The sequence below is a fragment of the Drosophila tropicalis genome, unplaced genomic scaffold, assembly GCF_018151085.1.
Source record: "Drosophila tropicalis isolate 14030-0801.00 unplaced genomic scaffold, ASM1815108v1 contig_789, whole genome shotgun sequence".
NCBI classification, from domain to species: Eukaryota; Metazoa; Arthropoda; class Insecta; order Diptera; family Drosophilidae; genus Drosophila; species Drosophila tropicalis.
The window spans coordinates 278,724-288,859 of record NW_027173277.1 but is presented as its reverse complement, the minus strand read 5'-3'; positions in this window follow the sequence as shown (position 1 = coordinate 288,859).

Below are 10,136 nucleotides of genomic sequence, written 5' to 3'. Positions count from 1 at the left end.
GTGGAAAATTTTGAGTTTATCAAAAATTGAATGGTTGTCCTGCTCACTACAGTCCGATTTCTTGAGAACATTAGAAAAATGTAGTCGACATGTGCGACATGTGTGTGTGTGACATGTTCTTATTTTTCCTCATGCCATACTATAAAAAGTTGCCGCTTGCAGACCGACATGGTTTCTAAAAAAAGGGCAGCTAATGTTGGACAATTCACATAGTGGACGAACAATATAATAACACAAAATTAAAATTTTTACCGGCCTCATAATTTTATATTCTACAAAAGACATGTGCGGAATACTTATTTTTCCTCATGCCATACTATAAAAAGTTGCCGTTTGCAGACCGACATGGTTTCTAAAAAAGGGCAGCTAATGTTGGACAATTCACATAGTGGACGAACAATATAATAACACAAAATTAAAATTTTTACCGGCCTCATAATTTTATATTCTACAAAAGACATGTGCGGAATACTTATTTTTCCTCATGCCATACTATAAAAAGTTGCCGTTTGCAGACCGACATGGTTTCTAAAAAAGGGCAGCTAATGTTGGACAATTCACATAGTGGACGAACAATATAATATCACAAAAATAAAATTTTTACCGGCCTCATAATTTTATATTCTAGAGAAGATGAAATTGGTTGGTTAACAATAGGATATTAGAGAGACAGATGGTTAAAAGTACAATTAAACAACACAACATATATTCACAAGTCACAAAACATTTAGATTCTTGAAATACATACTTTCACTTTGTGGAATACATAAAAACATGGATTAAAAATGAATTAAACAATTTTTTTTCAACAATCTAAGATTGGTGTAAACACGTGGGTAAAGTGCAACGAAAAACTGTGTTTCGATATTTTGTGTTTGTGAGCTCAGGGCTGATAAACGATATACATATTATCTATATAGATGCTACCGATTCGCTAAATGAACATGTTACTATCGGAGGGAAATCAAATTTCGCATGATTTTAAATGTTGAAAATTGGTATTTCGTTACGCTAGATCAGCCAAATCGTCCACTGTGACGCGTAGGGGTTTTGATGCACTCCCCTATTGGGTTATTTATAACTTTGGACAAATACGTCCGATCAGTTGGAATTCACGTGGAGGAAAGAAAGAACACTTTTCCAAAAACCACGCTGTCCAATAAGTCTCTTTTGCCTTCTTTTTCTTATTGTTTTATCCAAACTCCATTTATAGAAAAATAATGTAAAGCAATGCAAAACAAACCGATCAGCTGTGTGGCGTTGCCGCTTAGTTCACTCTTTTTTCAGCTGGTTACCTAAATTTCGATTCTCACCACTTTAGTAAATATCGATAACAACACCAAAAATACTAAATAATTGAAATCAGTTGAATTTTAAAATAACTGAAATTCCTGTACATTACATCAGTGACTCGTTTGTTTATTTTTCTGACACTTCATATAATATTGTTAAAGAATGTTATAAATTCTAAAACCAACTATCACAATAAATAAATTTAAAATAAGTTCTTGAATTAAAGTGGTGATGATCAATTTTTATAAGTAAATCTATGAATATGTATACTAAGCAAGTGAGTTAGTGAACATTTCAAAAAGTGAGTAAATGAAATGGTTCACTTATTCATGAATTAACTTCCTTTTTGTTGTTTTAAAATGGTAAAACGCTTTCAAAATGATGTATACTGAAGAAGTCTGTCAGGGACTACACTGAACAAGGGATAAAACAATTACTCAATTGAGAAACTACACAAACTTGTTAATTTATTCAAAAGAGAGTCAGTCAAATCGCGCATTAAAATTAATGCTTTGGCCCTCCACTATTTCTATCATTTCTTTTTCTATATTTCTTTTGCAATTTTCTTTGACTTTTTACCTCTAGCGGATTTAATTTGGTTTTTTGTCCCATCGGCCAATCAATCTGAAGGATTATGTGAAAAGGAGCTAAAGCACTAATTGATAAACTAGATGCATATGTTTGTTTTATCTCTACAAGGAATTTTGAGAAAAAAAGAAAAAGCGTTACTCCTAGTATTCACTGTTGTACAATGCAGTGACCAAAGTGATTAGAAGTTTTTAAATTTTGTTATTTCTCTGGTTATACAAGTTACAAAATTTGCTGTAAGGTAAGCACGAAAGGTAATTCTTACTGTGACTCTCTCTACCCCCATCACTGTCTTTCTTGCTGTGTGTGTGCCGCCATGCATATCATCAGACAACAAAACTTACAAATGCAGTAGCCATGAAGCTGGGATGTTATATGTAAACGTAGCTGAAGCTGTTTTGATGATGAAGAAATTGCCTGCCTGCAGATACTACAACCATGCTCATGCATGGCAGCTATCTCTGTCTGCTTCATAAAAAACACCACACATTATCTCTCTGTCTCTGTCTCACTTTCTGTACCCATCCCCCACGTTCTCGGGGGGATGTCTTTTTTTTTTTTTTTTTTTTTTTTTTTTTTTTAATTCCATTTATTACTCATACATAACAACTTATTAACGTAACATATATAAAAAAGAATATAATAAACAATAAATTTTAAGCATCACAAATCAAGGAGAGAACAATACAATACACTCGTGAAGTTACAGGGGGGAGGTGGATACGAATACAGGGTCAAACGGGACTACTTTTGGGTACTGCTTCGCAGGGCCCTGGGCGATCATTCCTCGTGCCTCTGACGCTCGAGCCTCCTGAGCTCCTTCATCACAACCGACGCGAAAGTACTGACGGCCTCCCAGGCTCGGGGATTAGCGACCATCAGCCTGGTCAAATTTTCCAGTGTTGCGCGATGCCCCATTGCGCACTCCATGGAGATTCTCGCCGCTTCAAATCTGGGACAATGCAGCAAAACATGCTCGGCGTCTTCGGGTATTCCGCTGCCGCACCAGGTGCATTCGTCCGAAGTTTCGTGGCCGAATCTCTTCAGATACGTCCTGAAGCAGCCGTGACCACTCAGCAGTTGAGTCAGGTAATAGTTTACCTCGCCGTGTTTGCGCAGGACCCACGCGCTAATGTCAGGGATGAGCGTGTGCGTCCACCTTCCCTTGGTCGAGGTGTCCCAGCGCTCTTGCCACCTCCGTATACTATGTTGCCGCGCTAGACTGCGTGTTTCTCCCGGTCCTACTGAGCTACCTCGTCTGGCCTTAGCGACTGCTTCGATGATCGCTGCCTGATCTTCGATCGGCATCATTCCTGCGATAACGAGCGCCGCGTCATCCGAGATCGTGCGGAATGCGCTGCAGACTCTTATCGCGCTTAGCCGGTGGGTTGCTTCGAGTCCTCGTCGGTAGCTTTTCACTCTCATGCCGTCGATCCACGCTGGTACTGCGTAAAGCGCCGTCGATGTGGTGACGCTCGAGAGCAGTAGCCGTCGTCCCTGCCTCGGGCCGCGCGTGTTTAAGAGGATGCGCGATAAAGCGTGTGCGGATTTGGCTGCTTTTTCTCCAGCATGTTGCAGATGCTCCCTAAAACTGAGCCTTGTGTCCAGTAGAACGCCGAGATATTTGATAGCCCTCTTGGATTCAATCACAGCGCTGCCCACCCGTACTTTTGCGGATTCCACAGTCTTTCTGCTGCTGATAAGCACTGCCTCCGTCTTGTGAGCTGCCAACTGGAGGCCGGCGGCCTGGAGCCACTGCTCGACGCTTCTAATGGCGGCATTCGAGCGTTCCTCAACTTCCTTGACGGTCTTAGCGACCACGGCAAGGACTATGTCGTCCGCGAACCCTGTGATGTGGGTGCCAGGCGGAAACTGCAGGCGTAAGACTCCGTCGTACATTGTATTCCAGAGTAAAGGTCCCAGCACCGAGCCTTGGGGCACTCCTCCAGACACTGTCCGCACTACTGGGCCATCATTTGTGGTGTAGCAGATGGTCCTTCCTTGGAAATATTGTCGCACACAACTGAGGAGGTAGTGTGGGACTCCAAAATCGGCTAATGCGACTAGGATACGGCTCCATCTGGCCGAGTTGAAGGCGTTTTTTATGTCTAGGGTGGTTACCAGACAGTACTCTTTCGACCCCCCTTTCCATCTAGCACCGGCGATCGCGTCCGCCGCAATATTAACCACGCGTGCAATGGCATCAGTTGTGGACCTAGCCTTCCGGAAACCGAACTGCTGCTCCGCAAGTCCTCCGTTGGCTTGGATGGCTGAGCTAAGCCTTGCGCAAATTAGAGACTCTAGAACTTTACCTGCCGAGTCCAGGAGGCAGATCGGCCTGAATGAAGACGCATCGAGAGAAGTTTTCCCTGGTTTCGTAAGCAAGATTAGGTTCTGCTTTTTCCATCTGGATGGGAACGCGCCTTCCCTCATGCACTTGTTGTACAAGTCCACAAAGGACTCAGCCTGTAACGACACCGCGATCTTTAGTATTTGGTTAGTGATTCCGTCGGGGCCCGGAGCCTTCGCAGGTTTAAGATTCCGGACTATGTTGAGTACCTCGTCCACTGTGCATTCCTCTATTTGTGGGTGAAGCGGGGGATGCAGGACAGGCAATTCGTCCACGATTTGAGGGAAGAGGGTGTCTACTATGCTCCTAACAGTCGGGGCGTCCTTTGGTGCCGGAGTCTTGTCTATATGCAAGCGCTTCACGACAGTCTGGTATGCCTTACCCCATGGGTCCTGCTCTGCGGAGTCGCATAGGGCCAGGAAGCACTCGCGTTTGCTGTCTTTGATCGCCTTTTTGAGAGCCTTGCAGCACTGCTTGTATTCCAGATATAGGTCTGGGAAGGCTAGCGTCCCTCTAGCACGCTGGTACATGCGCCTCGCGCGGAAGCATCTGCGGCGAACGTCGGCGATACTGTCATTCCACCAACAGACTGGTTTGTGGTGCCTTCTGTATGCCTTGCGCTGGGACATACTCTCATCACAGGCCCTCTCCAGTGTCGACATGAAAGAGTTCGCTGCCGTGTCTGCATCTCCTAGGCGTGCATCACGTAAACTCTCCAACACTCTGCTAAACGTGTACAAGTTTAAGGACTCAAACTTGTAGCTTTTCCCGGTGGGAGGCGTTCGCTCAGCTCGTGGCATGGTTGTCCCAACGGTGAAGACAATGGCCTCGTGGTCGCTACCGGTGTAGTGACGCCCAACTTCCCAATTCGACTGTGAAGCTATGGAGTCACTGGCGAACGTAAGGTCGACAATGGATCCTGCACCGGCTCTACTGAAAGTGAATCTTGAGCCGGAATTGAGCAGCGAGACACTGAGATTGCAGAAACACTCGAGCAAAAGGCGGCCCCGTGCGTCGGAGCGAGTACTACCCCATTCAGTTGCCCAAGCATTAAAGTCACCGCCAATGATGACACCTTGGCGGCCCCTGGCGTCGACAGAAATGGCGTCGATGGTACATCCAAACCTCTCTAGGGTGTAGCTGGGAGGCAGGTAGCAGCTATAGACCCAGTACCCTCCAATTTTTGCCCGGACGAAGCCCTCCATCTGGGCGACTTCCTCAATTGGGAGCCTGATAGTCCCGCAGGACCAAATAGCAGCCTTTCCGTTGATGTCGGATACCCAGTCGGCGTTCCTCTCCGTTCTATACGGCTCACTGACTAGGGCCAAGTCGTAGCCGCCTTCCCGAACCGTCTGATGGAGGAGATCCTGCGCGACGGCACAGTGATTAAGGTTCACTTGGATGAATTTTAGGCGCATCATTGATGGGCCCGTGGTTGCCTCTTTGTTCCATTAAGGGGGCACCGATGACTGCCCGCAAAGTGGTTCGTAGGCTGAAGGCCCTCCTCTTGGCACAGGAAGCAGGTGGGGTCTTTTAATCCACAGCTCGCGGCTTTGTGTCCTTCCGCTCCACACCTCAGGCAGCAGTTGGACCTATCCACTTGGCTGGGGCACTTCGCCGATATATGGCCAGCCCTGAGACAGCGGTAGCAACGCTTAGGCAGCTCGTCCAGCTCCTTTATACGGCAACAGGACCATCCAACACGGACTTTGCCTAATGCCAGTATCTTCTTCATCACCGTCTCAGCTGCACTTATGACTGCGACTTTGGACCCGGAGAGCCCGCGGCGTAGACTCCTGACAGTACAGCAGTCCTCGTCGACACTTGCTTGATTTGCCAGTGCGACAATAAGGTCGCGAGGCTCAGTCAATTCATCTAGTTCGCGAATAATTGCGTGTTTGGTTGGAGCAAGGACACGTACTCCGGCTGAATCCCCTAGGACGTGCTTCAGCTCGTCCTTCAGGAACTGCTTGTCCTCAGGGGCCCCCTTTAGCTCGAGTAACAACCCGTCTTTGACGGTGCGTCGAACCTTGACGACTTGCTCACATACGCGTTTGAGCTTATCATCACTGCGCCTCGTTACCATGGCCAAGACCTCGCTGTAGCTGCGGCCCGATGCTGGCTGGACCAAGAGAGCCTCCGGCTTGACTCTGCGAGGTACCCCAGATTTGTGACGGGACGCCCGCGATGACGCACCGACCCGCAGCCACGTACTGGTGTCCTTCTGGGCAGGGTCGTGGGGTTGCTCCTCTCGCTTATCAGCAGGCTGCTGTGCAGACTTCTTTTTGCATCTTTGATGACCCTTACTCTGGGTGACACTTGCGTCGGCTTGTCCTGTTTAAGTGGAGGGACTGCCTCTTCCGTTTGCTGGTAGCGACTCACGCGCTTGGGAGGCGGTCTACTACAGGATACGCACCTCGGCTCTGTTGTGGCAGGGAGTTCTCGACCGTGGAACATCGCACTGACAACCACGACTAGTTCTTGCAGTCTGGCGACCTTTTCCCTAAAAGTGTTTGTGATGCTGCGGTTTATTTTGCCGCTAGCATCTTTCTCCTTGGAGTAGTGGACAGCAATTGAGTCCAGGAGGATACTCATTTCGTCCAGTGCCTTGACCTTTGGCTGTACCTTCGATTTTTTTGGGGGTACGTTACCGCCGCTGTTAGGACCATGCGTTGGGGAGTCTCTAGTTCGCTTCGGGGTCGCGTCTTGACCAGTCGCCACCGACAGCGCCACATTTTGAGCCACGAGACTTAAGGCAGCCTGCTGTTCTGGCGCTTGCCCTGTTGGCGGAGGCGTCCGCTCTACTGGCATTCCCTCGGCGGGCAAGTATTTCCCCCTGCCTAGCGATGGGAGTTATACCGCTCCGACTCGGGAACTTCTTCCTGGATCTTTATTTATTTTAAAAAAAAATAAAATAAATAAGAGACCAAAAACAACCAAAAGGGAAAAAAAAAATATATTTAATTTCCAGATGCTTCCAGCGGATTTGAGCCTTGGCCTACCGGTGCCGGCAACAGCAAGCAACAACAAAAAAGAATATATGTATATGTGTATAGTATAGTGGGGGGAGAATTCAATTGGGTGACAATTGAATAGCTAGTTGTTATTGTTGTTATATATAAATAAATTTGTTTTGTTGTATTTATTTTATTTTATTATATTTGTTCCAATTGCAAATAACAAATAATCCAAGAAATTCACGAATCCCCAGCGCGGAGTTGAACCAGCGGCCCATGCGCCAGCGACTTGCGCGACTCGTACAACGCCACCGAGCAGATGTGTAGCTTGGTGCTGGAACTCAGCTATGTTTCGAGCGGGTTCGAGTATCGGATTAAGTGCAATGCAGAATCGAAAGTGCCCAACTGTTAACAGTTTACAGAGTGCACAGTTAACAGAGGCAGATCGTGTGGTAAAAGGCGTGCTGTTAGCGCAGTGGGCGCTGTTAACGGCTAGTTAACTACTGATCTGGCAAACCTGGTATCAGCTGATGGTTCTATCCCGCAGGAACGAATTTGTGTGGGCAAAGAGGAACAAAAGCGGGAACCGAAAGAAATGTCAAACCCGACACACACCAACACTGACGCATCCACAAGTAACGGGACGAGGCAGAGCAGCTCCCACCCCCTGGTCACCCAAGGAAAGTGCAGGCTCATGGGCCGGTGCACGCAGCAGGCCCTGGTCACCGGGTGTTCGACGACCGCCGGACGAGATTTGGATTCTGGCGAGTAGACACTTAACGCGGGCACTTGCACCACCAACTCAAGCCTTTTATTCACAGGTAGAAACACAATATAGATGAATAATTGGGAGCGGAGACGAAGACGCGTCCGCACTGTAAACAATATTTTCTCTCTCTCCCGGGGGGATGTCTGTATGTAGGTGTGTGCGACATGCCAGAAAAGGAAGGCGCATATATCTATGGTGAGTAGAACGATGTTTGGGGTAAGGTAACTGGTTGGTTGGTTCTGTGCCAGAATGGATCGAGCTTTAGGTAAATTACATGCTGTTGAGATTTATTCAACTTCATGGGTTTACAGAGTTATTGATAGATATATATTAGTAGTGAATATATTATTTGTGGTAGAACTATGAGAAACACGACCGGCACAGACGGTGCCATATACGAGAGTGCGTCTTGACGCGTATAGGGTTGCCAGATGGGCGGGTGACCAAGTAGGCTGCCAGATGCATTCGCAATACTTCCCCTCAGATGGCGCCTTATTTCTCTAGTTTTTGTACTCCCAACAGTGTCACACAGGACTCATGCTTTGCTGTTCCTAGTCCTTTGGTTAAAACGTCTGCGAGCATTTCACTTGTTGAGATGTAATCAATGCGAAGGTCCCCTTTGTCCACCAATTCCCTTATAAAATGATGACGGATGTCGACATGCTTTGTCCTCTTGTGGAATAGAGGATTTAATGTGAGTTGGCCAGCTCCTTGATTGTCGTTGTAGATTATGGTGGAACGGAGCGAGCCAAAAATCTCTTGCAAGAAAGATCTTAGATGTACAGCCTCTTTAGACGTCTCAGATAGGGCCATGTATTCCGCCTCTGTACTAGAAAGAGCGACATTTCGCTGCTTACGGGATTCCCAACTTATTGGTGCGTTTGCCATCTTAAATGCGAAACCTGTAAAAGATCTACGATCATCAATATTAGCAGCCCAGTCGGCATCAGCATAGCCAACCAAATCTTTTCCGGTTTTTCTATATATTAGTCCATGGTCTTGAGTACCCTTCAAATAACGAAGTACCCTTTTGGCTGCAACCCAGTGTTGTTTCCCGTAACAATTATTATACTGGCTAAGAAGACTTACGGTATGTGCAATGTCAGGGCGCGTCGATACTGCAAGCCACATTAGAGCACCTATCAAGCTTTGATATGGGACGCCTGATACTTCATCCAGGTCCGGTTTTGTCTTTGGGCACATTTGATTTGAAATTTTCTCGCTGGCGTTCATAGGTGTGCTCACTGGATTACAGTCCTCCATGTTGAATTTCTTTAGTATATCCTTTACATACCTTGATTGACCCAAAGAACATTCACCTTTGTTCTTATTTTGAAGAAATTCGATACCCAGGCAATAAGACAGTTTTCCTAAATCCTTCATTTCAAAATTACGTGTTAATTCGGCTTTCAGCTGTGTTAGTAGCTTGTTATTATTCGTTGCGACTATGAGATCATCGACATACAGTGAAACGATAATAATCCCATTACCTTGTTTTTTCATATACACACAAGGATCAGCTGCAAGTGGCTTCAAGTTCATTTCCTTCAATTTGTAATCCAGTTTCTTATACCACTGGCGTCCACTCTGCTTTAACCCATACAAAGCTTTCTTTAATTTACATACTTTATCGTCGGTGTATCTCTGCTTTTCTTTTTCCGTAAGTATTTCGGTGAATTCTGGTGGAACCTTTATATACAGTTCTTCCTCTATGTCTCCATTTAGATATGCGCTGTTAAAATCAAATTGATGGAGGTCGAGGTCGAGTTCCACGGCGATTGCTATCAGTGTTCGTATTGATCCTATACGAGCTACAGGGGAATAAGTTTCATTATAATCAATTCCCTCTCTTTGAGTGAAACCTTTTGCTACTAGACGAGCCTTGCGGCTATCCACTTCGCCGTTTGGTTTATACTTTGTGCGGAGAACCCACTTGGTTTCTATGACTTTCTGATTCCTCTCTCGCTTTACTGTTTCCCAAGTCTTATTCTTTTGTAGCGCTTTATACTCACTTATCAAGGCGTTTTTCCACTCAATTGCATTTGGACCACTTAGAGCTGCGCGCGTTAACGATTCATCTCCGATGCTTATTAGTGACGATGCCTCATAAAATTCGTCTTCCTCATCAGATTCCGCTTCAGGCTCATTTCCGATGGTTGACTGGATTTGGACTTCATTA